This window comes from Lissotriton vulgaris, chromosome 8 (assembly GCF_964263255.1).
Source record: "Lissotriton vulgaris chromosome 8, aLisVul1.2, whole genome shotgun sequence".
Lineage (NCBI taxonomy): Eukaryota > Metazoa > Chordata > Amphibia > Caudata > Salamandridae > Lissotriton > Lissotriton vulgaris.
In genome coordinates this window covers 155,461,644-155,487,699 of record NC_141696.1, presented here as the reverse complement: position 1 = coordinate 155,487,699, position 26,056 = coordinate 155,461,644, and the positions used below count along the sequence as shown (strand labels likewise).

General features: G+C 43.6%; 25 non-coding genes across 25 annotated transcripts; all 25 read left to right on the top strand.

Annotated features, from left to right (window-relative positions):
* Positions 1-790: 790 nt before the first annotated feature.
* TRNAL-UAG (transfer RNA leucine (anticodon UAG)) lies at positions 791-873 on the top strand. The gene has a single exon. It is a non-coding gene; the product is annotated as a tRNA-Leu (tRNA).
* Positions 874-1,505: 632 nt separating this feature from the next.
* On the top strand, positions 1,506-1,588 carry TRNAL-CAG (transfer RNA leucine (anticodon CAG)). Its single transcript has one exon. It is a non-coding gene; the product is annotated as a tRNA-Leu (tRNA).
* Positions 1,589-2,887: 1,299 nt separating this feature from the next.
* Positions 2,888-2,970, top strand: TRNAL-UAG (transfer RNA leucine (anticodon UAG)). Its single transcript has one exon. It is a non-coding gene; the product is annotated as a tRNA-Leu (tRNA).
* Positions 2,971-3,602: 632 nt separating this feature from the next.
* On the top strand, positions 3,603-3,685 carry TRNAL-CAG (transfer RNA leucine (anticodon CAG)). The gene has a single exon. It is a non-coding gene; the product is annotated as a tRNA-Leu (tRNA).
* A 191-nt stretch (positions 3,686-3,876) lies between these two features.
* Positions 3,877-3,959, top strand: TRNAL-AAG (transfer RNA leucine (anticodon AAG)). Its single transcript has one exon. It is a non-coding gene; the product is annotated as a tRNA-Leu (tRNA).
* Positions 3,960-4,983: 1,024 nt separating this feature from the next.
* TRNAL-UAG (transfer RNA leucine (anticodon UAG)) lies at positions 4,984-5,066 on the top strand. The gene has a single exon. It is a non-coding gene; the product is annotated as a tRNA-Leu (tRNA).
* Positions 5,067-5,698: 632 nt separating this feature from the next.
* On the top strand, positions 5,699-5,781 carry TRNAL-CAG (transfer RNA leucine (anticodon CAG)). The gene has a single exon. It is a non-coding gene; the product is annotated as a tRNA-Leu (tRNA).
* A 1,302-nt stretch (positions 5,782-7,083) lies between these two features.
* On the top strand, positions 7,084-7,166 carry TRNAL-UAG (transfer RNA leucine (anticodon UAG)). The gene has a single exon. It is a non-coding gene; the product is annotated as a tRNA-Leu (tRNA).
* Positions 7,167-7,798: 632 nt separating this feature from the next.
* Positions 7,799-7,881, top strand: TRNAL-CAG (transfer RNA leucine (anticodon CAG)). Its single transcript has one exon. It is a non-coding gene; the product is annotated as a tRNA-Leu (tRNA).
* Positions 7,882-9,179: 1,298 nt separating this feature from the next.
* TRNAL-UAG (transfer RNA leucine (anticodon UAG)) lies at positions 9,180-9,262 on the top strand. Its single transcript has one exon. It is a non-coding gene; the product is annotated as a tRNA-Leu (tRNA).
* Positions 9,263-9,894: 632 nt separating this feature from the next.
* TRNAL-CAG (transfer RNA leucine (anticodon CAG)) lies at positions 9,895-9,977 on the top strand. Its single transcript has one exon. It is a non-coding gene; the product is annotated as a tRNA-Leu (tRNA).
* Positions 9,978-11,276: 1,299 nt separating this feature from the next.
* TRNAL-UAG (transfer RNA leucine (anticodon UAG)) lies at positions 11,277-11,359 on the top strand. The gene has a single exon. It is a non-coding gene; the product is annotated as a tRNA-Leu (tRNA).
* A 632-nt stretch (positions 11,360-11,991) lies between these two features.
* Positions 11,992-12,074, top strand: TRNAL-CAG (transfer RNA leucine (anticodon CAG)). Its single transcript has one exon. It is a non-coding gene; the product is annotated as a tRNA-Leu (tRNA).
* A 191-nt stretch (positions 12,075-12,265) lies between these two features.
* TRNAL-AAG (transfer RNA leucine (anticodon AAG)) lies at positions 12,266-12,348 on the top strand. The gene has a single exon. It is a non-coding gene; the product is annotated as a tRNA-Leu (tRNA).
* Positions 12,349-13,372: 1,024 nt separating this feature from the next.
* On the top strand, positions 13,373-13,455 carry TRNAL-UAG (transfer RNA leucine (anticodon UAG)). Its single transcript has one exon. It is a non-coding gene; the product is annotated as a tRNA-Leu (tRNA).
* A 632-nt stretch (positions 13,456-14,087) lies between these two features.
* Positions 14,088-14,170, top strand: TRNAL-CAG (transfer RNA leucine (anticodon CAG)). The gene has a single exon. It is a non-coding gene; the product is annotated as a tRNA-Leu (tRNA).
* A 2,014-nt stretch (positions 14,171-16,184) lies between these two features.
* On the top strand, positions 16,185-16,267 carry TRNAL-CAG (transfer RNA leucine (anticodon CAG)). Its single transcript has one exon. It is a non-coding gene; the product is annotated as a tRNA-Leu (tRNA).
* A 1,299-nt stretch (positions 16,268-17,566) lies between these two features.
* On the top strand, positions 17,567-17,649 carry TRNAL-UAG (transfer RNA leucine (anticodon UAG)). Its single transcript has one exon. It is a non-coding gene; the product is annotated as a tRNA-Leu (tRNA).
* A 2,013-nt stretch (positions 17,650-19,662) lies between these two features.
* On the top strand, positions 19,663-19,745 carry TRNAL-UAG (transfer RNA leucine (anticodon UAG)). Its single transcript has one exon. It is a non-coding gene; the product is annotated as a tRNA-Leu (tRNA).
* A 907-nt stretch (positions 19,746-20,652) lies between these two features.
* Positions 20,653-20,735, top strand: TRNAL-AAG (transfer RNA leucine (anticodon AAG)). The gene has a single exon. It is a non-coding gene; the product is annotated as a tRNA-Leu (tRNA).
* Positions 20,736-21,759: 1,024 nt separating this feature from the next.
* TRNAL-UAG (transfer RNA leucine (anticodon UAG)) lies at positions 21,760-21,842 on the top strand. Its single transcript has one exon. It is a non-coding gene; the product is annotated as a tRNA-Leu (tRNA).
* Positions 21,843-22,749: 907 nt separating this feature from the next.
* On the top strand, positions 22,750-22,832 carry TRNAL-AAG (transfer RNA leucine (anticodon AAG)). Its single transcript has one exon. It is a non-coding gene; the product is annotated as a tRNA-Leu (tRNA).
* A 1,027-nt stretch (positions 22,833-23,859) lies between these two features.
* TRNAL-UAG (transfer RNA leucine (anticodon UAG)) lies at positions 23,860-23,942 on the top strand. The gene has a single exon. It is a non-coding gene; the product is annotated as a tRNA-Leu (tRNA).
* A 632-nt stretch (positions 23,943-24,574) lies between these two features.
* TRNAL-CAG (transfer RNA leucine (anticodon CAG)) lies at positions 24,575-24,657 on the top strand. Its single transcript has one exon. It is a non-coding gene; the product is annotated as a tRNA-Leu (tRNA).
* A 1,297-nt stretch (positions 24,658-25,954) lies between these two features.
* TRNAL-UAG (transfer RNA leucine (anticodon UAG)) lies at positions 25,955-26,037 on the top strand. The gene has a single exon. It is a non-coding gene; the product is annotated as a tRNA-Leu (tRNA).
* Positions 26,038-26,056: the final 19 nt, after the last annotated feature.

Here is a 26,056-nt window from a genome sequence, read left to right as displayed (position 1 = left end):
TATTTTTGGTTTCCAATAAGTAGATTGTTAATTTTATGTAACATCATTTTCTAATGCTCCATTCAAGAGATGTTTCCACTATGAAATGCAGAGCAAGGGGAAAGAGCACAAGTGATAGAGCGAGTGAGTGAGAAGGGGTGTTGAGGAAGGAGAGAATGAAACAAAGACAGAGTGAGTGAACGGCAGGTAGGCCTAGAAGAGGAGACTAGAAGTGAAGGCAACATACTTTTCCCTGCTTTTGACCTCCCACCCATCCCAAACCGACCACAAACGTACCATCTATGCAACGTTGGTATGCAGAAATTCACGCCTCAGCCAGTGAGGGTGAGTCCCAGGCCAGGGGCTAGAGAGCAAAAGACTGCATGTTCTCAGACGTTCCCTGCTAGGGACAGTTGATCTGAAACAAGGTCTGCACTCTTGTATCCAGCAAGGATCTAGAAATCCTGCATGAATCTGCAAGGCACAATGACAGCACACATTTGCATAATATGCCCCACCTTCTGCCTTCCTACTTCCTGTGCAGTAGTTGTTTGTGTAGAGAGAGGGGTCGCAGGCAAGGTAATTTTGTGAGTCAGATACAGGACCCTAAAAAGCTGGTGAGATGTATGAGGTATTCTAAAAGCATAAACATTGTACACCTGTGAAATGAAATGCTTTCACATGTGATCTTCTGTGTTTATTGTCCTGTGCATAAAGTTGCACCTTGTGTTTGAAGGTTTAAATTATTTCAGGCTTGCATGGAGGCAGAAATTTCTGAGTGACTTTTATACATTTCTTAAGACTCTGCTCTGTCAGGATGGCCGAGTGGTCTAAGGCGCTGTGTTTAGGCCGCAGTCTCCTCTGGAGGCGTGGGTTCGAATCCCACTTCTGACATGACTTTTGGAGATGTAATCTCCTTTTTCAGGTTAACATCTGATGGAAGTTGCATTTGTTGGTCTTCACCTGGGATGTGATTCCGTCCTCATCTAGTCAAGAGAGCTGGGGTTTCTCATATATTTCGGTTGTATAAAGTCTTGCTGACAAAGTGCAGTCCTTACTATATGAGCATAGGACCCATGTAAGAGCTCATCTGGAAGAGTCATGCTCTTGTATGCCCTGGCCAGACAGGCCATGCAAATATGGAAGAATGCCTAGCATCTGGTAGACAGTTGGACTCCAGCACACTTACGGCAATTTCCTCAGGGCTGTGATCAGGGGCTGCTTAGATTTGCGTATTCCACCCTATGTTGTGACATTGAAATTCCTTGTTGAATTTGCTTTAGCTAGCCAAGAGGTGGCTGTTGACTCAATTTCAAAGCAGCTTTGGGCCGTTCAAGTGGCTGGTTAATAGCACTTTCTCTTTGTACGCCTTAAAGGTCTAAAGAGTTCTTCATAGGTACTGCTCTCTATGGATTGTTCAAAGATCTGTTGGAAGTACTTATAATAGGATAAATAAATTGAGGGCATGCTTTTTCGGTACCCCACTTGCATGGCTGTCTGGCCTGTGGAAGGTTCTATAAATGCAAGTCAGGATGGCCAAGTGGTCTAAGGCGCTGCGTTCAGGTCGCAGTCTCTTCTGGAGGCGTGGGTTCAAATCCCACTTCTGACAATTGTGTGTTTACTCTACTTTTTTCTTGGGAGAGAAAAAATCAGATCATTTCCCTCACATGGGCTTATATGGTTGTCTACTTGGAAAAGTGCAGTGAGTTTTTTTCTTGCTCTAGCCACTCATGACCTAAGATGTGTGCTTTTTTTGGTTCACAATATCTTTCCCTCTCTGTAGATGATCAAGCAACGTGTGGTCAGGATGGCCGAGTGGTCTAAGGCGCTGCGTTAAGTCCGCAGTCTCTCCTTGAGGCGTGGGTTCGAATCCCACTTCTGAGAAACCTTTAAGTCCATTTTGTCTCTGAGTTCTTTTAGAATCTCAGCTAAAAATTGGCAGTGCATATAATATCTGAATAAGTAACAAACTTCAGTTTCAACTGCAAATTAATTTGCCCAATTCTGTCTTCAAGCTCGTATAATATTCTTCTAGCACTCGTGGTGTTTTATGTGTTTTTTGGGGGGTGCTTAAAAAGTCCCTTTTATTAATGAAATGGGTTACATTCAGACTTGTGATATTTTTGGTTTCCAATAAGTAGATTGTTAATTTTATGTAACCTCATTTTCTAATTCTCCATTCAAGAGATGTTTCCACTATGAAATGCAGAGCAAGGGGAAAGAGCACAAGTGATAGAGCGAGTGAGTGAGAAGGGGTGTTGAGGAAGGAGAGAATGAAACAAAGACAGAGTGAGTGAACGGCAGGTAGGCCTAGAAGAGGAGACTAGAAGTGAAGGCGACATACTTTTCCCTGCTTTTGACCTCCCACCCATCCCAAACCGACCACATACGTACCATCTATGCAACGTTGGTATGCAGAAATTCACGCCTCAGCCAGTGAGGGTAAGTCCCAGGCCAGGGGCTAGAGAGCAAAAGACTGCATGTGCTCAGACGTTCCCTGCTAGGGACAGTTGATCTGAAACAAGGTCTGCTCTCTTGTATCCAGCAAGGATCTAGAAATCCTGCATGAATCTGTAAGGCACAATGACAGCATACATTTGCATAATTTGCCCCACCTTCTGCCTTCCTACTTCCTGTGCAGTAGTTGTTTGTGTAGAGAGAGAGGTCGCATGCAAGGTAATTTTGTGAGTAGGATACAGGACCCTAAATAGCTGGTGAGAGGTATGAGGTATTCTAAAAGCATAAAAATTGTACACCTGTGAAATGAAATGCTTTCACATGTGATCTTCTGTGTTTATTGTCCTGTGCATGAAGTTGCACCTTGTGTTTGAAGGTTTAAATTATTTCAGGCTTGCATGGAGGCAGAAATTTCTGAGTGACTTTTATACATTTCTTAAGACTCTGCACTGTCAGGATGGCCGAGTGGTCTAAGGCGCTGTGTTTAGGCCGCAGTCTCCTCTGGAGACGTGGGTTCGAATCCCACTTCTGACATGGCTTTTGGAGATGTAATCTCCTTTTTCAGGTTAACATCTGATGGAAGTTGCATCTGTTGGTCTTCACCTGGGATGTGATTCCGTCCTCATCTAGTCAAGAGAGCTGGGGTTTCTCATATATTTCGGTTGTATAAAGTCTTGCTGACAAAGTGCAGTCCTTACTATATGAGCATAGGACCCATGTAAGAGCTCATCTGGAAGAGGCATGCTCTTGTATGCCCTGGCCAGACAGGCAATGCAAATATGGAAGAATGCCTAGCATCTGGTAGACAGTTGGACTCCAGCACACTTACGGCAATTTCCTCAGGGCTGTGATCAGGGGCTGCTTAGATTTGCGTATTCCACCCTATGTTGTGACATTGAAATTCCTTGTTGAATTTGCTTTAGCTAGCCAAGAGGTGGCTGTTGACTCAATTTCAAAGCAGCTTTGGGCCGTTCAAGTGGCTGGTGAATAGCACTTTCTCTTTGTACGCCTTAAAGGTCTAAAGAGTTCTTCATAGGTACTGCTCTCTATGGATTGTTCAAAGATCTGTTGGAAGTTCTTATAATAGGATAAATAAATTGAGGGCATGCCTTTTCAGTACCCCACTTGAATGGCTGTCTGGCCTGTGGAAGGTTCCACAAATGCAAGTCAGGATGGCCGAGTGGTCTAAGGCACTGCGTTCAGGTCGCAGTCTCTTCTGGAGGCGTGGGTTCAAATCCCACTTCTGACAATTGTGTGTTTACTCTACTTTTTTCTTGAGAGAGAAAAAAATAGATCATTTCCCTCACATGGGCTTATATGGTTGTCTACTTGGAAAAGTGCAGTGAGTTTTTTTCTTGCTCTAGCCCTCATGACCTAAGATGTGTGCTTTTCTTGGTTCACAATATCTTTCCCTCTCTGTAGATGTTCAAGCAACATGTGGTCAGGATGGCCGAGTGGTCTAAGGCGCTGCGTTAAGGCTGCAGTCTCTCCTGGAGGCGTGGGTTCGAATCCCACTTCTGACAAAACTTTAAGTCCATTTTGTCTCTGAGTTCTTTTAGAATCTCAGCTAAAAATTGGCAGTGCATAAAATATCTGAATAAGTAACAAACTTCAGTTTCAACTGCAAATTAATTTGCCCAATTCTGTCTTCAAGCTCGTGTAATATTCTTCTAGCACTCGTGGTGTTTTATGTGTTTTTTGGGGGGTGCTTAAAAAGTCCCTTTTATTAATGAAATGGGTTACATTCAGTCTTGTGATATTTTTGGTTTCCAATAAGTAGATTGTTAATTTTATGTAACCTCATTTTCTAATGCTCCATTCAAGAGATGTTTCCACTATGAAATGCAGAGCAAGGGGAAAGAGCACAAGTGATAGAGCGAGTGAGTGAGAAGGGGTGTTGAGGAAGGAGAGAATGAAACAAAGACAGAGTGAGTGAACGGCAGGTAGGCCTAGAAGAGGAGACTAGAAGTGAAGGCGACATACTTTTCCCTGCTTTTGACCTCCCACCCATCCCAAACCGACCACAAACGTACCATCTATGCAACGTTGGTATGCAGAAATTCACGCCTCAGCCAGTGAGGGTGAGTCCCAGGCCAGGGGCTAGAGAGCAAAAGACTGCATGTGCTCAGACGTTCCCTGCTAGGGACAGTTGATCTGAAACAAGGTCTTCACTCTTGTATCCAGCAAGGATCTAGAAATCCTGCATGAATCTGCAAGGCACAATGACAGCACACATTTGCATAATATGCCCCACCTTCTGCCTTCCTACTTCCTGTGCAGTAGTTGTTTGTGTAGAGAGAGAGGTCGCAGGCAAGGTAATTTTGTGAGTCGGATACAGGACCCTAAAAAGCTGGTGAGAGGTATGAGGTATTCTAAAAGCATAAAAATTGCACACCTGTGAAATGAAATGCTTTCACATGTGATCTTCTGTGTTTATTGTCCTGTGCATAAAGTTGCACCTTGTGTTTGAAGGTTTAAATTATTTCAGGCTTGCATGGAGGCAGAAATTTCTGAGTGACTTTTATACATTTCTTAAGACTCTTCACTGTCAGGATGGCCGAGTGGTCTAAGGCGCTGTGTTTAGGCCGCAGTCTCCTCTGGAGGCGTGGGTTCAAATCTCACTTCTGACATGACTTTTTGAGATATAATCTCCTTTTTCAGGTTAACATCTGATGGAAGTTGCATCTGTTGGTCTTCACCTGGGATGTGATTCCGTCCTCATCTAGTCAAGAGAGCTGGGGTTTCTCATATATTTCGGTTGTATAAAGTCTTGCTGACAAAGTGCAGTCCTTACTATATGAGCATAGGACCCATGTAAGAGCTCATCTGGAAGAGTCATGCTCTTGTATGCCCTGGCCAGACAGGCCATGCAAATATGGAAGAATGCCTAGCATCTGGTAGACAGTTGGACTCCAGCACACTTACAGCAATTTCCTCAGGGCTGTGATCAGGGGCTGCTTAGATTTGCGTATTCCACCCTATGTTGTGACATTGAAATTCCTTGTTGAATTTGCTTTAGCTAGCCAAGAGGGGGCTGTTGACTCAATTTCAAAGCAGCTTTGGGCCGTTCAAGTGGCTGGTTAATAGCACTTTCTCTTTGTACGCCTTAAAGGTCTAAAGAGTTCTTCATAGGTACTGCTCTCTATGGATTGTTCAAAGATCTGTTGGAAGTACTTATAATAGGATAAATAAATTGAGGGCATGCCTTTTCGGTACCCCACTTGCATGGCTGTCTGGCCTGTGGAAGGCTTTACAAATGCAAGTCAGGATGGCCGAGTGGTCTAAGGCGCTGTGTTCAGGTCGCAGTCTCTTTTGGAGGCGTGGGTTCAAATCCCACTTCTGACAATTGTGTGTTTACTCTACTTTTTTCTTGAGAGAGAAAAAATCAGATCATTTCCCTCACAATGGCTTATATGGTTGTCTACTTGGAAAAGTGCAGTGAGTTTTTTTCTTGCTCTCGCCACTCATGACCTAAGATGTGTGCTTTTTTTGGTTCACAATATCTTTCCCTCTCTGTAGATGATCAAGCAACATGTGGTCAGGATGGCCGAGTGGTCTAAAGCACTGCGTTAAGGCCGCAGTCTCTCCTGGAGGTGTGGGTTCGAATCCCACGTCTGACAAAACTTTAAGTCCATTTTGTCTCTGAGTTCTTTTAGAATCTCAGCTAAAAATTGGCAGTGCATATAATATCTGAATAAGTAACAAACTTCAGTTTCAACTGCAAATTAATTTGCCCAATTCTGTCTTCAAGCTCGTATAATATTCTTCTAGCACTCGTGGTATTTTATGTGTTTTTTGGGGGGTGCTTAAAAAGTCCCTTTTATTAATGAAATGGGTTACATTCAGTCTTGTGATATTTTTGGTTTCCAATAAGTAGATTGTTAATTTTATGTAACATCATTTTCTAATGCTCCATTCAAGAGATGTTTCCACTATGAAATGCAGAGCAAGGGGAAAGAGCACAAGTGATAGAGCGAGTGAGTGAGAAGGGGTGTTGAGGATGGAGAGAATGAAACAAAGACAGAGTGAGCGAACGGCAGGTAGGCCTAGAAGAGGAGACTAGAAGTGAAGGCGACATACTTTTCCCTGCTTTTGACCTCCCACCCATCCCAAACCGACCACAAACGTACCATCTATGCAACGTTGGTATGCAGAAATTCACGCCTCAGCCAGTGAGGGTGAGTCCCAGGCCAGGGGCTAGAGAGCAAAAGACTGCATGTGCTCAGACGTTCCCTGCTAGGGACAGTTGATCTGAAACAAGGTCTGCTCTCTTGTATCCAGCAAGGATCTAGAAATCCTGCATGAATCTGCAAGGCACAATGACAGCATACATTTGCATAATATGCCCCACCTTCTGCCTTCCTACTTCCTGTGCAGTAGTTGTTTGTTTAGAGAGAGAGGTCGCAGGCAAGGTAATTTTGTGAGGAGTAGGATACAGGACCCTAAATAGCTGGTGAGAGGTATGAGGTATTCTAAAAGCATAAAAATTGTACACCTGTGAAATGAAATGCTTTCACATGTGATCTTCTGTGTTTATTGTCCTGTGCATAAAGTTGCACCTTGTGTTTGAAGGTTTAAATTATTTCAGGCTTGCATGGAGGCAGAAATTTCTGAGTGACTTTTATACATTTCTTAAGACTCTGCTCTGTCAGGATGGCCGAGTGGTCTAAGGCGCTGTGTTTAGGCCGCAGTCTCCTCTGGAGGCGTGGGTTCGAATCCCACTTCTGACATGACTTTTGGAGATGTAATCTCCTTTTTCAGGTTAACATCTGATGGAAGTTGCATCTGTTGGTCTTCACCTGGGATGTGATTCCGTCCTCATCTAGTCAAGAGAGCTGGGGTTTCTCATATATTTCGGTTGTATAAAGTCTTGCTGACAAAGTGCAGTCCTTACTATATGAGCATAGGACCCATGTAAGAGCTCATCTGGAAGAGTCATGCTCTTGTATGCCCTGGCCAGACAGGCCATGCAAATATGGAAGAATGCCTAGCATCTGGTAGACAGTTGGACTCCAGCACACTTACGGCAATTTCCTCAGGGCTGTGATCAGGGGCTGCTTAGATTTGCGTATTCCACCCTATGTTGTGACATTGAAATTCCTTGTTGAATTTGCTTTAGCTAGCCAAGAGGGGGCTGTTGACTCAATTTCAAAGCAGCTTTGGGCCGTTCAAGTGGCTGGTTAATAGCACTTTCTCTTTGTACGCCTTAAAGGTCTAAAGAGTTCTTCATAGGTACTGCTCTCTATGGATTGTTCAAAGATCTGCTGGAAGTACTTATAATAAGATAAATAAATTGAGGGCATGCCTTTTCGGTACCCCACTTGCATGGCTGTCTGGCCTGTGGAAGGTTTTACAAATGCAAGTCAGGATGGCCGAGTGGTCTAAGGTGCTGTGTTCAGGTCGCAGTCTCTTTTGGAGGCGTGGGTTCAAATCCCACTTCTGACAATTGTGTGTTTACTCTACTTTTTTCTTGAGAGAGAAAAAATCAGATCATTTCCCTCACAATGGCTTATATGGTTGTCTACTTGGAAAAGTGCAGTGAATTTTTTCTTGCTCTCGCCACTCATGACCTAAGATGTGTGCTTTTTTTGGTTCACAATATCTTTCCCTCTCTGTAGATGATCAAGCAACATGTGGTCAGGATGGCCGAGTGGTCTAAAGCACTGCGTTAAGGCCGCAGTCTCTCCTGGAGGTGTGGGTTCGAATCCCACGTCTGACAAAACTTTAAGTCTATTTTGTCTCTGAGTTCTTTTAGAATCTCAGCTAAAAATTGGCAGTGCATATAATATCTGAATAAGTAACAAACTTCAGTTTCAACTGCAAATTAATTTGCCCAATTCTGTCTTCAAGCTCGTATAATATTCTTCTAGCACTCGTGGTGTTTTATGTGTTTTTTGGGGGGTGCTTAAAAAGTCCCTTTTATTAATGAAATGGGTTACATTCAGTCTTGTGATATTTTTGGTTTCCAATAAGTAGATTGTTAATTTTATGTAACATCATTTTCTAATGCTCCATTCAAGAGATGTTTCCACTATGAAATGCAGAGCAAGGGGAAAGAGCACAAGTGATAGAGCGAGTGAGTGAGAAGGGGTGTTGAGGAAGGAGAGAATGAAACAAAGACAGAGTGAGTGAACGGCAGGTAGGCCTAGAAGAGGAGACTAGAAGTGAAGGCAACATACTTTTCCCTGCTTTTGACCTCCCACCCATCCCAAACCGACCACAAACGTACCATCTATGCAACGTTGGTATGCAGAAATTCACGCCTCAGCCAGTGAGGGTGAGTCCCAGGCCAGGGGCTAGAGAGCAAAAGACTGCATGTTCTCAGACGTTCCCTGCTAGGGACAGTTGATCTGAAACAAGGTCTGCACTCTTGTATCCAGCAAGGATCTAGAAATCCTGCATGAATCTGCAAGGCACAATGACAGCACACATTTGCATAATATGCCCCACCTTCTGCCTTCCTACTTCCTGTGCAGTAGTTGTTTGTGTAGAGAGAGGGGTCGCAGGCAAGGTAATTTTGTGAGTCAGATACAGGACCCTAAAAAGCTGGTGAGATGTATGAGGTATTCTAAAAGCATAAACATTGTACACCTGTGAAATGAAATGCTTTCACATGTGATCTTCTGTGTTTATTGTCCTGTGCATAAAGTTGCACCTTGTGTTTGAAGGTTTAAATTATTTCAGGCTTGCATGGAGGCAGAAATTTCTGAGTGACTTTTATACATTTCTTAAGACTCTGCTCTGTCAGGATGGCCGAGTGGTCTAAGGCGCTGTGTTTAGGCCGCAGTCTCCTCTGGAGGCGTGGGTTCGAATCCCACTTCTGACATGACTTTTGGAGATGTAATCTCCTTTTTCAGGTTAACATCTGATGGAAGTTGCATCTGTTGGTCTTCACCTGGGATGTGATTCCGTCCTCATCTAGTCAAGAGAGCTGGGGTTTCTCATATATTTCGGTTGTATAAAGTCTTGCTGACAAAGTGCAGTCCTTACTATATGAGCATAGGACCCATGTAAGAGCTCATCTGGAAGAGTCATGCTCTTGTATGCCCTGGCCAGACAGGCCATGCAAATATGGAAGAATGCCTAGCATCTGGTAGACAGTTGGACTCCAGCACACTTACGGCAATTTCCTCAGGGCTGTGATCAGGGGCTGCTTAGATTTGCGTATTCCACCCTATGTTGTGACATTGAAATTCCTTGTTGAATTTGCTTTAGCTAGCCAAGAGGTGGCTGTTGACTCAATTTCAAAGCAGCTTTGGGCCGTTCAAGTGGCTGGTTAATAGCACTTTCTCTTTGTACGCCTTAAAGGTCTAAAGAGTTCTTCATAGGTACTGCTCTCTATGGATTGTTCAAAGATCTGTTGGAAGTACTTATAATAGGATAAATAAATTGAGGGCATGCTTTTTCGGTACCCCACTTGCATGGCTGTCTGGCCTGTGGAAGGTTCTATAAATGCAAGTCAGGATGGCCAAGTGGTCTAAGGCGCTGCGTTCAGGTCGCAGTCTCTTCTGGAGGCGTGGGTTCAAATCCCACTTCTGACAATTGTGTGTTTACTCTACTTTTTTCTTGGGAGAGAAAAAATCAGATCATTTCCCTCACATGGGCTTATATGGTTGTCTACTTGGAAAAGTGCAGTGAGTTTTTTTCTTGCTCTAGCCACTCATGACCTAAGATGTGTGCTTTTTTTGGTTCACAATATCTTTCCCTCTCTGTAGATGATCAAGCAACGTGTGGTCAGGATGGCCGAGTGGTCTAAGGCGCTGCGTTAAGTCCGCAGTCTCTCCTTGAGGCGTGGGTTCGAATCCCACTTCTGAGAAACCTTTAAGTCCATTTTGTCTCTGAGTTCTTTTAGAATCTCAGCTAAAAATTGGCAGTGCATATAATATCTGAATAAGTAACAAACTTCAGTTTCAACTGCAAATTAATTTGCCCAATTCTGTCTTCAAGCTCGTATAATATTCTTCTAGCACTCGTGGTGTTTTATGTGTTTTTTGGGGGGTGCTTAAAAAGTCCCTTTTATTAATGAAATGGGTTACATTCAGACTTGTGATATTTTTGGTTTCCAATAAGTAGATTGTTAATTTTATGTAACCTCATTTTCTAATTCTCCATTCAAGAGATGTTTCCACTATGAAATGCAGAGCAAGGGGAAAGAGCACAAGTGATAGAGCGAGTGAGTGAGAAGGGGTGTTGAGGAAGGAGAGAATGAAACAAAGACAGAGTGAGTGAACGGCAGGTAGGCCTAGAAGAGGAGACTAGAAGTGAAGGCGACATACTTTTCCCTGCTTTTGACCTCCCACCCATCCCAAACCGACCACATACGTACCATCTATGCAACGTTGGTATGCAGAAATTCACGCCTCAGCCAGTGAGGGTAAGTCCCAGGCCAGGGGCTAGAGAGCAAAAGACTGCATGTGCTCAGACGTTCCCTGCTAGGGACAGTTGATCTGAAACAAGGTCTGCTCTCTTGTATCCAGCAAGGATCTAGAAATCCTGCATGAATCTGTAAGGCACAATGACAGCATACATTTGCATAATTTGCCCCACCTTCTGCCTTCCTACTTCCTGTGCAGTAGTTGTTTGTGTAGAGAGAGAGGTCGCATGCAAGGTAATTTTGTGAGTAGGATACAGGACCCTAAATAGCTGGTGAGAGGTATGAGGTATTCTAAAAGCATAAAAATTGTACACCTGTGAAATGAAATGCTTTCACATGTGATCTTCTGTGTTTATTGTCCTGTGCATGAAGTTGCACCTTGTGTTTGAAGGTTTAAATTATTTCAGGCTTGCATGGAGGCAGAAATTTCTGAGTGACTTTTATACATTTCTTAAGACTCTGCACTGTCAGGATGGCCGAGTGGTCTAAGGCGCTGTGTTTAGGCCGCAGTCTCCTCTGGAGACGTGGGTTCGAATCCCACTTCTGACATGGCTTTTGGAGATGTAATCTCCTTTTTCAGGTTAACATCTGATGGAAGTTGCATCTGTTGGTCTTCACCTGGGATGTGATTCCGTCCTCATCTAGTCAAGAGAGCTGGGGTTTCTCATATATTTCGGTTGTATAAAGTCTTGCTGACAAAGTGCAGTCCTTACTATATGAGCATAGGACCCATGTAAGAGCTCATCTGGAAGAGGCATGCTCTTGTATGCCCTGGCCAGACAGGCAATGCAAATATGGAAGAATGCCTAGCATCTGGTAGACAGTTGGACTCCAGCACACTTACGGCAATTTCCTCAGGGCTGTGATCAGGGGCTGCTTAGATTTGCGTATTCCACCCTATGTTGTGACATTGAAATTCCTTGTTGAATTTGCTTTAGCTAGCCAAGAGGTGGCTGTTGACTCAATTTCAAAGCAGCTTTGGGCCGTTCAAGTGGCTGGTGAATAGCACTTTCTCTTTGTACGCCTTAAAGGTCTAAAGAGTTCTTCATAGGTACTGCTCTCTATGGATTGTTCAAAGATCTGTTGGAAGTTCTTATAATAGGATAAATAAATTGAGGGCATGCCTTTTCAGTACCCCACTTGAATGGCTGTCTGGCCTGTGGAAGGTTCCACAAATGCAAGTCAGGATGGCCGAGTGGTCTAAGGCACTGCGTTCAGGTCGCAGTCTCTTCTGGAGGCGTGGGTTCAAATCCCACTTCTGACAATTGTGTGTTTACTCTACTTTTTTCTTGAGAGAGAAAAAAATAGATCATTTCCCTCACATGGGCTTATATGGTTGTCTACTTGGAAAAGTGCAGTGAGTTTTTTTCTTGCTCTAGCCCTCATGACCTAAGATGTGTGCTTTTCTTGGTTCACAATATCTTTCCCTCTCTGTAGATGTTCAAGCAACATGTGGTCAGGATGGCCGAGTGGTCTAAGGCGCTGCGTTAAGGCCGCAGTCTCTCCTGGAGGCGTGGGTTCGAATCCCACTTCTGACAAAACTTTAAGTCCATTTTGTCTCTGAGTTCTTTTAGAATCTCAGCTAAAAATTGGCAGTGCATAAAATATCTGAATAAGTAACAAACTTCAGTTTCAACTGCAAATTAATTTGCCCAATTCTGTCTTCAAGCTCGTGTAATATTCTTCTAGCACTCGTGGTGTTTTATGTGTTTTTTGGGGGGTGCTTAAAAAGTCCCTTTTATTAATGAAATGGGTTACATTCAGTCTTGTGATATTTTTGGTTTCCAATAAGTAGATTGTTAATTTTATGTAACCTCATTTTCTAATGCTCCATTCAAGAGATGTTTCCACTATGAAATGCAGAGCAAGGGGAAAGAGCACAAGTGATAGAGCGAGTGAGTGAGAAGGGGTGTTGAGGAAGGAGAGAATGAAACAAAGACAGAGTGAGTGAACGGCAGGTAGGCCTAGAAGAGGAGACTAGAAGTGAAGGCGACATACTTTTCCCTGCTTTTGACCTCCCACCCATCCCAAACCGACCACAAACGTACCATCTATGCAACGTTGGTATGCAGAAATTCACGCCTCAGCCAGTGAGGGTGAGTCCCAGGCCAGGGGCTAGAGAGCAAAAGACTGCATGTGCTCAGACGTTCCCTGCTAGGGACAGTTGATCTGAAACAAGGTCTTCACTCTTGTATCCAGCAAGGATCTAGAAATCCTGCATGAATCTGCAAGGCACAATGACAGCACACATTTGCATAATATGCCCCACCTTCTGCCTTCCTACTTCCTGTGCAGTAGTTGTTTGTGTAGAGAGAGAGGTCGCAGGCAAGGTAATTTTGTGAGTCGGATACAGGACCCTAAAAAGCTGGTGAGAGGTATGAGGTATTCTAAAAGCATAAAAATTGCACACCTGTGAAATGAAATGCTTTCACATGTGATCTTCTGTGTTTATTGTCCTGTGCATAAAGTTGCACCTTGTGTTTGAAGGTTTAAATTATTTCAGGCTTGCATGGAGGCAGAAATTTCTGAGTGACTTTTATACATTTCTTAAGACTCTTCACTGTCAGGATGGCCGAGTGGTCTAAGGCGCTGTGTTTAGGCCGCAGTCTCCTCTGGAGGCGTGGGTTCAAATCTCACTTCTGACATGACTTTTTGAGATATAATCTCCTTTTTCAGGTTAACATCTGATGGAAGTTGCATCTGTTGGTCTTCACCTGGGATGTGATTCCGTCCTCATCTAGTCAAGAGAGCTGGGGTTTCTCATATATTTCGGTTGTATAAAGTCTTGCTGACAAAGTGCAGTCCTTACTATATGAGCATAGGACCCATGTAAGAGCTCATCTGGAAGAGTCATGCTCTTGTATGCCCTGGCCAGACAGGCCATGCAAATATGGAAGAATGCCTAGCATCTGGTAGACAGTTGGACTCCAGCACACTTACAGCAATTTCCTCAGGGCTGTGATCAGGGGCTGCTTAGATTTGCGTATTCCACCCTATGTTGTGACATTGAAATTCCTTGTTGAATTTGCTTTAGCTAGCCAAGAGGGGGCTGTTGACTCAATTTCAAAGCAGCTTTGGGCCGTTCAAGTGGCTGGTTAATAGCACTTTCTCTTTGTACGCCTTAAAGGTCTAAAGAGTTCTTCATAGGTACTGCTCTCTATGGATTGTTCAAAGATCTGTTGGAAGTACTTATAATAGGATAAATAAATTGAGGGCATGCCTTTTCGGTACCCCACTTGCATGGCTGTCTGGCCTGTGGAAGGCTTTACAAATGCAAGTCAGGATGGCCGAGTGGTCTAAGGCGCTGTGTTCAGGTCGCAGTCTCTTTTGGAGGCGTGGGTTCAAATCCCACTTCTGACAATTGTGTGTTTACTCTACTTTTTTCTTGAGAGAGAAAAAATCAGATCATTTCCCTCACAATGGCTTATATGGTTGTCTACTTGGAAAAGTGCAGTGAGTTTTTTTCTTGCTCTCGCCACTCATGACCTAAGATGTGTGCTTTTTTTGGTTCACAATATCTTTCCCTCTCTGTAGATGATCAAGCAACATGTAGTCAGGATGGCCGAGTGGTCTAAAGCACTGCGTTAAGGCCGCAGTCTCTCCTGGAGGTGTGGGTTCGAATCCCACGTCTGACAAAACTTTAAGTCCATTTTGTCTCTGAGTTCTTTTAGAATCTCAGCTAAAAATTGGCAGTGCATATAATATCTGAATAAGTAACAAACTTCAGTTTCAACTGCAAATTAATTTGCCCAATTCTGTCTTCAAGCTCGTATAATATTCTTCTAGCACTCGTGGTATTTTATGTGTTTTTTGGGGGGTGCTTAAAAAGTCCCTTTTATTAATGAAATGGGTTACATTCAGTCTTGTGATATTTTTGGTTTCCAATAAGTAGATTGTTAATTTTATGTAACATCATTTTCTAATGCTCCATTCAAGAGATGTTTCCACTATGAAATGCAGAGCAAGGGGAAAGAGCACAAGTGATAGAGCGAGTGAGTGAGAAGGGGTGTTGAGGATGGAGAGAATGAAACAAAGACAGAGTGAGCGAACGGCAGGTAGGCCTAGAAGAGGAGACTAGAAGTGAAGGCGACATACTTTTCCCTGCTTTTGACCTCCCACCCATCCCAAACCGACCACAAACGTACCATCTATGCAACGTTGGTATGCAGAAATTCACGCCTCAGCCAGTGAGGGTGAGTCCCAGGCCAGGGGCTAGAGAGCAAAAGACTGCATGTGCTCAGACGTTCCCTGCTAGGGACAGTTGATCTGAAACAAGGTCTGCACTCTTGTATCCAGCAAGGATCTAGAAATCCTGCATGAATCTGCAAGGCACAATGACAGCACACATTTGCATAATATGCCCCACCTTCTGCCTTCCTACTTCCTGTGCAGTAGTTGTTTGTGTAGAGAGAGAGGTCGCAGGCAAGGTAATTTTGTGAGTCGGATACAGGACCCTAAAAAGCTGGTGAGAGGTATGAGGTATTCTAAAAGCATAAAAATTGTACACCTGTGAAATGAAATGCTTTCACATGTGATCTTCTGTGTTTATTGTCCTGTGCATAAAGTTGCACCTTGTGTTTGAAGGTTTAAATTATTTCAGGCTTGCATGGAGGCAGAAATTTCTGAGTGACTTTTATACATTTCTTAAGACTCTGCTCTGTCAGGATGGCCGAGTGGTCTAAGGCGCTGTGTTTAGGCCGCAGTCTCCCCTGGAGGCATGGGTTCGAATCCCACTTCTGACATGACTTTTGGAGATGTAATCTCCTTTTTCAGGTTAACATCTAATGGAAGTTGCATCTGTTGGTCTTCACCTGGGATGTGATTCCGTCCTCATCTAGTCAAGAGAGCTGGGGTTTCTCATATATTTCGGTTGTATAAAGTCTTGCTGACAAAGTGCAGTCCTTACTATATGAGCATAGGACCCATGTAAGAGCTCATCTGGAAGAGTCATGCTCTTGTATGCCCTGGCCAGACAGGCCATGCAAATATGGAAGAATGCCTAGCATCTGGTAGACAGTTGGACTCCAGCACACTTACGGCAATTTCCTCAGGGCTGTGATCAGGGGCTGCTTAGATTTGCGTATTCCACCCTATGTTGTGACATTGAAATTCCTTGTTGAATTTGCTTTAGCTAGCCAAGAGGTGGCTGTTGACTCAATTTCAAAGCAGCTTTGGGCCGTTCAAGTGGCTGGTTAATAGCACTTTCTCTTTGTACGCCTTAAAGGCATAAAGAGTTCTTCATAGGTACTGCTCTCTATGGATTGTTCAAAGATCTGTTGGAAGTACTTATAATAGGATAAATAAATTGAGGGCATGCTTTTTCGGTACCCCACTTGCATGGCTGTCTGGCCTGTGGAAGATTCTATAAGTGCAAGTCAGGATGGCCGAGCGGTCTAAGGCGCTGCGTTCAGGTCGCAGTCTCTTCTGGAGGCGTGGGTTCAAATCCCACTTCTGACAATTGTGTGTTTACTCTACTTTTTTCTTGGGAGAGAAAAAATCAGATCATTTCCCTCACATGGGCTTATATGGTTGTCTACTTGGAAAAGTGCAGTGAGTTTTTTTCTTGCTCTAGCCACTCATGACTTAAGATGTGTGCTTTTTTTGGTTCACAATATCTTTCCCTCTCTGTAGATGATCAAGCAACGTGTGGTCAGGATGGCCGAGTGGTCTAAGGCGCTGCGTTAAGTCCGCAGTCTCTCCTGGAGGCGTGGGTTCGAATCCCACTTCTGAAAAACCTTTAAGTCCATTTTGTCTCTGAGTTCTTTTAGAATCTCAGCTAAAAATTGGCAGTGCATATAATATCTGAATAAGTAACAAACTTCAGTTTCAACTGCAAATTAATTTGCCCAATTCTGTCTTCAAGCTCGTATAATATTCTTCTAGCACTCGTGGTGTTTTATGTGTTTTTTGGGGGGTGCTTAAAAAGTCCCTTTTATTAATGAAATGGGTTACATTCAGACTTGTGATATTTTTGGTTTCCAATAAGTAGATTGTTAATTTTATGTAACCTCATTTTCTAATGCTCCATTCAAGAGATGTTTCCACTATGAAATGCAGAGCAAGGGGAAAGAGCACAAGTGATAGAGCGAGTGAGTGAGAAGGGGTGTTGAGGAAGGAGAGAATGAAACAAAGACAGAGTGAGTGAACGGCAGGTAGGCCTAGAAGAGGAGACTAGAAGTGAAGGCGACATATTTTTCCCTGCTTTTGACCTCCCACCCATCCCAAACCGACCACATACGTACCATCTATGCAACGTTGGTATGCAGAAATTCACGCCTCAGCCAGTGAGGGTAAGTCCCAAGCCAGGGGCTAGAGAGCTAAAGACTGCATGTGCTCAGACGTTCCCTGCTAGGGACAGTTGATCTGAAACAAGGTCTGCTCTCTTGTATCCAGCAAGGATCTAGAAATCCTGCATGAATCGGCAAGGCACAATGACAGCACACATTTGCATAATATGCCCTACCTTCTGCCTTCCTACTTCCTGTGCAGTAGTTGTTTGTGTAGAGAGAGAGGTCGCAGGCAAGGTAATTTTGTGAGTCGGATACAGGACCCTAAAAAGCTGGTGAGAGGTATGAGGTATTCTAAAAGCATAAAAATTGTACACCTGTGAAATGAAATGCTTTCACATGTGATCTTCTGTGTTTATTGTCCTGTGCATAAAGTTGCACCTTGTGTTTGAAGGTTTAAATTATTTCAGGCTTGCATGGAGGCAGAAATTTCTGAGTGACTTTTATACATTTCTTAAGACTCTGCTCTGTCAGGATGGCCGAGTAGTCTAAGGCGCTGTGTTTAGGCCGCAGTCTCCTCTGGAGGCGTGGGTTCGAATCCCACTTCTGACATGACTTTTGGAGATGTAATCTCCTTTTTCAGGTTAACATCTGATGGAAGTTGCATCTGTTGGTCTTCACCTGGGATGTGATTCCGTCCTCATCTAGTCAAGAGAGCTGGGGTTTCTCATATATTTCGGTTGTATAAAGTCTTGCTGACAAAGTGCAGTCCTTACTATATGAGCATAGGACCCATGTAAGAGCTCATCTGGAAGAGTCATGCTCTTGTATGCCCTGGCCAGACAGGCAATGCAAATATGGAAGAATGCCTAGCATCTGGTAGACAGTTGGACTCCAGCACACTTACGGCAATTTCCTCAGGGCTGTGATCAGGGGCTGCTTAGATTTGCGTATTCCACCCTATGTTGTGACATTGAAATTCCTTGTTGAATTTGCTTTAGCTAGCCAAGAGGTGGCTGTTGACTCAATTTCAAAGCAGCTTTGGGCCGTTCAAGTGGCTGGTTAATAGCACTTTCTCTTTGTACGCCTTAAAGGTCTAAAGAGTTCTTCATAGGTACTGCTCTCTATGGATTGTTCAAAGATCTGTTGGAAGTACTTATAATAGGATAAATAAATTGAGGGCATGCCTTTTCGGTACCCCACTTGCATTGCTGTCTGGCCTGTGGAAGGTTCCACAAATGCAAGGCAGGATGGGTGAGTGGTCTAAGGCGCTGCTTTCAGGTCGCAGTCTCTTCTGGAGGCGTGGGTTCAAATCCCACTTCTGACAATTGTGTGTTTACTCTACTTTTTTCTTGAGAGAGAAAAAAATAGATCATTTCCCTCACATGGGCTTATATGGTTGTCTACTTGGAAAAGTGCAGTGAGTTTTTTTCTTGCTCTAGCCCTCATGACCTAAGATGTGTGCTTTTCTTGGTTCACAATATCTTTCCCTCTCTGTAGATGATCAAGCAACATGTGGTCAGGATGGCCGAGTGGTCTAAGGCGCTGCGTTAAGGCCGCAGTCTCTCCTGGAGGCGTGGGTTCGCATCCCACTTCTGACAAAACTTTAAGTCCATTTTGTCTCTGAGTTCTTTTAGAATCTCAGCTAAAAATTGGCAGTGCATAAAATATCTGAATAAGTAACAAACTTCAGTTTCAACTGCAAATTAATTTGCCCAATTCTGTCTTCAAGCTCGTGTAATATTCTTCTAGCACTCGTGGTGTTTTATGTGTTTTTTGGGGGGTGCTTAAAAAGTCCCTTTTATTAATGAAATGGGTTACATTCAGTCTTGTGATATTTTTAGTTTCCAATAAGTAGATTGTTAATTTTATGTAACCTCATTTTCTAATGCTCCATTCAAGAGATGTTTCCACTATGAAATGCAGAGCAAGGGGAAAGAGCACAAGTGATAGAGCGAGTGAGTGAGAAGGGGTGTTGAGGAAGGAGAGAATGAAACAAAGACAGAGTGAGTGAACGGCAGGTAGGCCTAGAAGAGGAGACTAGAAGTGAAGGCGACATACTTTTCCCTGCTTTTGACCTCCCACCCATCCCAAACCGACCACAAACGTACCATCTATGCAACGTTGGTATGCAGAAATTCACGCCTCAGCCAGTGAGGGTGAGTCCCAGGCCAGGGGCTAGAGAGCAAAAGACTGCATGTGCTCAGACGTTCCCTGCTAGGGACAGTTGATCTGAAACAAGGTCTGCTCTCTTGTATCCAGCAAGGATCTAGAAATCCTGCATGAATCTGCAAGGCACAATGACAGCATACATTTGCATAATATGCCCCGCCTTCTGCCTTCCTACTTCCTGTGCAGTAGTTGCTTGTGTAGAGAGAGAGGTCGCAGGCAAGGTAATTTTGTGAGTAGGATACAGGACCCTAAATAGCTGGTGAGAGGTATGAGGTATTCTAAAAGCATAAAAATTGTACACCTGTGAAATGAAATACTTTCACATGTGATCTTCTGTGTTCATTGTCCTGTGCATAAAGTTGCACCTTGTGTTTGAAGGTTTAAATTATTTCAGGCTTGCATGGAGGCAGAAATTTCTGAGTGACTTTTATACATTTCTTAAGACTCTGCACTGTCAGGATGGCCGAGTGGTCTAAGGCGCTGTGTTTAGGCCGCAGTCTCCTCTGGAGGCGTGGGTTCGAATCCCACTTCTGACATGACTTTTGGAGATGTAATCTCCTTTTTCAGGTTAACATCTGATGGAAGTTGCATCTGTTGGTCTTCACCTGGGATGTGATTCCGTCATCATCTAGTCAAGAGAGCTGGGGTTTCTCATATATTTCGGTTGTATAAAGTCTTGCTGACAAAGTGCAGTCCTTACTATATGAGCATAGGACCCATGTAAGAGATCATCTGGAAGAGTCACGCTCTTGTATGCCCTGGCCAGACAGGCCATGCAAATATGGAAGAATGCCTAGCATCTGGTAGACAGTTGGACTCCAGCACACTTACGGCAATTTCCTCAGGGCTGTGATCAGGGGCTGCTTAGATTTGCGTATTCCACCCTATGTTGTGACATTGAAATTCCTTGTTGAATTTGCTTTAGCTATCCAAGAGGTGGCTGTTGACTCAATTTCAAAGCAGCTTTGGGCCGTTCAAGTGGCTGGTTAATAGCACTTTCTCTTTGTACGCCTTAAAGGTCTAAAGAGTTCTTCATAGGTACTGCTCTCTATAGATTGTTCTAAGATCTGTTGGAAGTACTTATAATAGGATAAATAAATTGAGGGCATGCCTTTTCGGTACCCCACTTGCATGGCTGTCTGGCCTGTGGAAGGTTCCACAAATGCAAGTCAGGATGGCCGAGTTGCCTAAGGCGCTGCGTTCAGGTCGCAGTCTCTTCTGGAGGCGTGGGTTCAAATCCCACTTCTGACAATTGTGTGTTTACTCTACTTTTTTCTTGAGAGAGAAAAAATCAGATCATTTCCCTCACATGGGCTTATATGGTTGTCTACTTGGAAAAGTGCAGTGAGTTTTTTTCTTGCTCTAGCCACTCATGACCTAAGATGTGTGCTTTTTTTGGTTCACAATATCTTTCCCTCTCTGAAGATGATCAAGCAACATGTGGTCAGGATGGCCGAGTGGTCTAAGGCGCTGCGTTAAGGCCGCAGTCTCTCCTGGAGGCGTGGGTTCGAATCCCACTTCTGACAAAACTTTAAGTCCATTTTGTCTCTGAGTTCTTTTAGAATCTCAGCTAAAAATTGGCAGTGCATATAATATCTGGATAAGTAACAAACTTCAGTTTCAACTGCAAATTAATTTGCCCAATTCTGTCTTCAAGCTCGTATAATATTCTTCTAGCACTCGTGGTGTTTTATGTGTTTTTTGGGGGTTGCTCAAAAAGTCCCTTTTATTAATGAAATGGGTTACATTCAGTCTTGTGATATTTTTGGTTTCCAATAAGTAGATTGTTAATTTTATGTAACCTCATTTTCTAATGCTCCATTCAAGAGATGTTTCCACTATGAAATGCAGAGCAAGGGGAAAGAGCACAAGTGATAGAGCGAGTGAGTGAGAAGGGGTGTTGAGGAAGGAGAGAATGAAACAAAGACAGAGTGAGTGAACGGCAGGTATGCCTAGAGGAGGAGACTAGAAGTGAAGGCGACATACTTTTCCCTGCTTTTGACCTCCCACCCATCCCAAACCGACCACAAACGTACCATCTATGCAACGTTGGTATGCAGAAATTCACGCCTCAGCCAGTGAGGGTGAGTCCCAGGCCAGGGGCTAGAGAGCAAAAGACTGCATGTGCTCAGATGTTCCCTGCTAGGGACAGTTGATCTGAAACAAGGTCTGCACTCTTGTATCCAGCAAGGATCTAGAAATCCTGCATGAATCTGCAAGGCACAATGACAGCACACATTTGCATAATATGCCCCACCTTCTGCCTTCCTACTTCCTGTGCAGTAGTTGTTTGTGTAGAGAGAGAGGTCGCAGGCAAGGTAATTTTGTGAGTCGGATACAGGACCCTAAAAAGCTGGTGAGAGGTATGAGGTATTCTAAAAGCATAAAAATTGTACACCTGTGAAATGAAATGCTTTCACATGTGATCTTCTGTGTTTATTGTCCTGTGCATAAAGTTGCACCTTGTGTTTGAAGGTTTAAATTATTTCAGGCTTGCATGGAGGCAGAAATTTCTGAGTGACTTTTATACATTTCTTAAGACTCTGCTCTGTCAGGATGGCCGAGTGGTCTAAGGCGCTGTGTTTAGGCCGCAGTCTCCTTTGGAGGTGTGGGTTCGAATCCCACTTCTGACATGACATTTGGAGATGTAATCTCCTTTTTCAGGTTAACATCTGATGGAAGTTGCATCTGTTGGTCTTCACCTGGGATGTGATTCCGTCCTCATCTAGTCAAGAGAGCTGGGGTTTCTCATATATTTCGGTTGTATAAAGTCTTGCTGACAAAGTGCAGTCCTTACTATATGAGCATAGGACCCATGTAAGAGCTCATCTGGAAGAGTCATGCTCTTGTATGCCCTGGCCAGACAGGCCATGCAAATATGGAAGAATGCCTAGCATCTGGTAGACAGTTGGACTCCAGCACACTTACGGCAATTTCCTCAGGGCTGTGATCAGGGGCTGCTTAGATTTGCGTATTCCACCCTATGTTGTGACATTGAAATTCCTTGTTGAATTTGCTTTAGCTAGCCAAGAGGTGGCTGTTGACTCAATTTCAAAGCAGCTTTGGGCCGTTCAAGTGGCTGGTTAATAGCACTTTCTCTTTGTACGCCTTAAAGGCATAAAGAGTTCTTCATAGGTACTGCTCTCTATGGATTGTTCAAAGATCTGTTGGAAGTACTTATAATAGGATAAATAAATTGAGGGCATGCTTTTTCGGTACCCCACTTGCATGGCTGTCTGGCCTGTGGAAGGTTCTATAAATGCAAGTCAGGATGGCCGAGTGGTCTAAGGCGCTGCGTTCAGGTCGCAGTCTCTTCTGGATGCGTGGGTTCAAATCCCACTTCTGACAATTGTGTGTTTACTCTACTTTTTTCTTGAGAGAGAAAAAATCAGATCATTTCCTTCACATGGGCTTATATGGTTGTCTACTTGGAAAAGTGCAGTGAGTTTTTTTCTTGCTCTAGCCACTCATGACCTAAGATGTGTGCTTTTTTTGGTTCACAATATCTTTCCCTCTCTGTAGATGATCAAGCAACATGTGGTCAGAATGGCCGAGTGGTCTAAGGCACTGCGTTAAGGCCGCAGTCTCTCCTGGAGACGTGGGTTCGAATCCCACTTCTGACAAAACTTTAAGTCCATTTTGTCTCTGAGTTCTTTTAGAATCTCAGCCAAAAATTGGCAGTGCATATAATATCTGAATAAGTAACAAACTTCAGTTTCAACTGCAAATTAATTTGCCCAATTCTGTCTTCAAGCTCGTATAATATTCTTCTAGCACTCGTGCTGTTTTATGTGTTTTTTGGGGGGTGCTTAAAAAGTCCCTTTTATTAATGAAATGGGTTACATTCAGTCTTGTGATATTTTTGGTTTCCAATAAGTAGATTGTTAATTTTATGTAACCTCATTTTCTAATGCTCCATTCAAGAGATGTTTCCACTATGAAATGCAGAGCAAGGGGAAAGAGCACAAGTGATAGAGCGAGTGAGTGAGAAGGGGTGTTGAGGATGGAGAGAATGAAACAAAGACAGAGTGAGTGAATGGCAGGTAAGCCTAGAAGAGGAGACTAGAAGTGAAGGCGACATACTTTTCCCTGCTTTTGAACTCCCACCCATCCCAAACCGACCACAAACGTACCATCTGTGCAACGTTGGTATGCAGAAATTCACGCCTCAGCCAGTGAGGGTGAGTCCAAGGCCAGGGGCTAGAGAGCAAAAGACTGCATGTGCTCAGACGTTCCCTGCTAGGGACAGTTGATCTGAAACAAGGTCTGCTCTCTTGTATCCAGCAAGGATCTAGAAATCCTGCATGAATCTGCAAGGCACAATGACAGCATACATTTGCATAATATGCCCCACCTTCTGCCTTCCTACTTCCTGTGCAGTAGTTGTTTGTTTAGAGAGAGAGGTCGCAGGCAAGGTAATTTTGTGAGGAGTAGGATACAGGACCCTAAATAGCTGGTGAGAGGTATGAGGTATTCTAAAAGCATAAAAATTGTACACCTGTGAAATGAAATGCTTTCACATGTGATCTTCTGTGTTTATTGTCCTGTGCATAAAGTTGCACCTTGTGTTTGAAGGTTTAAATAATTTCAGGCTTGCATGGAGGCAGAAATTTCTGAGTGACTTTTATACATTTCTTAAGACTCTGCTCTGTCAGGATGGCCGAGTGGTCTAAGGCGCTGTGTTTAGGCCGCAGTCTCCTCTGGAGGCGTGGGTTCGAATCCCACTTCTGACATGACTTTTGGAGATGTAATCTCCTTTTTCAGGTTAACATCTGATGGAAGTTGCATCTGTTGGTCTTCACCTGGGATGTGATTCCGTCCTCATCTAGTCAAGAGAGCTGGGGTTTCTCATATATTTCGGTTGTATAAAGTCTTGCTGACAAAGTGCAGTCCTTACTATATGAGCATAGGACCCATGTAAGAGCTCATCTGGAAGAGTCATGCTCTTGTATGCCCTGGCCAGACAGGCCATGCAAATATGGAAGAATGCCTAGCATCTGGTAGACAGTTGGACTCCAGCACACTTACGGCAATTTCCTCAGGGCTGTGATCAGGGGCTGCTTAGATTTGCGTATTCCACCCTATGTTGTAACATTGAAATTCCTTGTTGAATTTGCTTTAGCTAGCCAAGAGGGGGCTGTTGACTCAATTTCAAAGCAGCTTTGGGCCGTTCAAGTGGCTGGTTAATAGCACTTTCTCTTTGTACGCCTTAAAGGTCTAAAGAGTTCTTCATAGGTACTGCTCTCTATGGATTGTTCAAAGATCTGCTGGAAGTACTTATAATAAGATAAATAAATTGAGGGCATGCCTTTTCGGTACCCCACTTGCATGGCTGTCTGGCCTGTGGAAGGTTTTACAAATGCAAGTCAGGATGGCCGAGTGGTCTAAGGTGCTGTGTTCAGGTCGCAGTCTCTTTTGGAGGCGTGGGTTCAAATCCCACTTCTGACAATTGTGTGTTTACTCTACTTTTTTCTTGAGAGAGAAAAAATCAGATCATTTCCCTCACAATGGCTTATATGGTTGTCTACTTGGAAAAGTGCAGTGAATTTTTTCTTGCTCTCGCCACTCATGACCTAAGATGTGTGCTTTTTTTGGTTCACAATATCTTTCCCTCTCTGTAGATGATCAAGCAACATGTGGTCAGGATGGCCGAGTGGTCTAAAGCACTGCGTTAAGGCCGCAGTCTCTCCTGGAGGTGTGGGTTCGAATCCCACGTCTGACAAAACTTTAAGTCTATTTTGTCTCTGAGTTCTTTTAGAATCTCAGCTAAAAATTGGCAGTGCATATAATATCTGAATAAGTAACAAACTTCAGTTTCAACTGCAAATTAATTTGCCCAATTCTGTCTTCAAGCTCGTATAATATTCTTCTAGCACTCGTGGTGTTTTATGTGTTTTTTGGGGGTGCTTAAAAAGTCCCTTTTATTAATGAAATGGGTTACATTCAGTCTTGTGATATTTTTGGTTTCCAATAAGTAGATTGTTAATTTTATGTAACATCATTTTCTAATGCTCCATTCAAGAGATGTTTCCACTATGAAATGCAGAGCAAGGGGAAAGAGCACAAGTGATAGAGCGAGTGAGTGAGAAGGGGTGTTGAGGAAGGAGAGAATGAAACAAAGACAGAGTGAGTGAACGGCAGGTAGGCCTAGAAGAGGAGACTAGAAGTGAAGGCGACATACTTTTCCCTGCTTTTGACCTCCCACCCATCCCAAACCGACCACAAACGTACCATCTATGCAACGTTGGTATGCAGAAATTCACGCCTCAGCCAGTGAGGGTGAGTCCCAGGCCAGGGGCTAGAGAGCAAAAGACTGCATGTTCTCAGAAGTTCCCTGCTAGGGACAGTTGATCTGAAACAAGGTCTGCACTCTTGTATCCAGCAAGGATCTAGAAATCCTGCATGAATCTGCAAGGCACAATGACAGCACACATTTGCATAATATGCCCCACCTTCTGCCTTCCTACTTCCTGTGCAGTAGTTGTTTGTGTAGAGAGAGGGGTCGCAGGCAAGGTAATTTTGTGAGTCAGATACAGGACCCTAAAAAGCTGGTGAGATGTATGAGGTATTCTAAAAGCATAAAAATTGTACACCTGTGAAATGAAATGCTTTCACATGTGATCTTCTGTGTTTATTGTCCTGTGCATAAAGTTGCACCTTGTGTTTGAAGGTTTAACTTATTTCAGGCTTGCATGGAGGCAGAAATTTCTGAGTGACTTTTATACATTTCTTAAGACTCTGCTCTGTCAGGATGGCCGAGTGGTCTAAGGCGCTGTGTTTAGGCCGCAGTCTCCTCTGGAGGCGTGGGTTCGAATCCCACTTCTGACATGACTTTTGGAGATGTAAT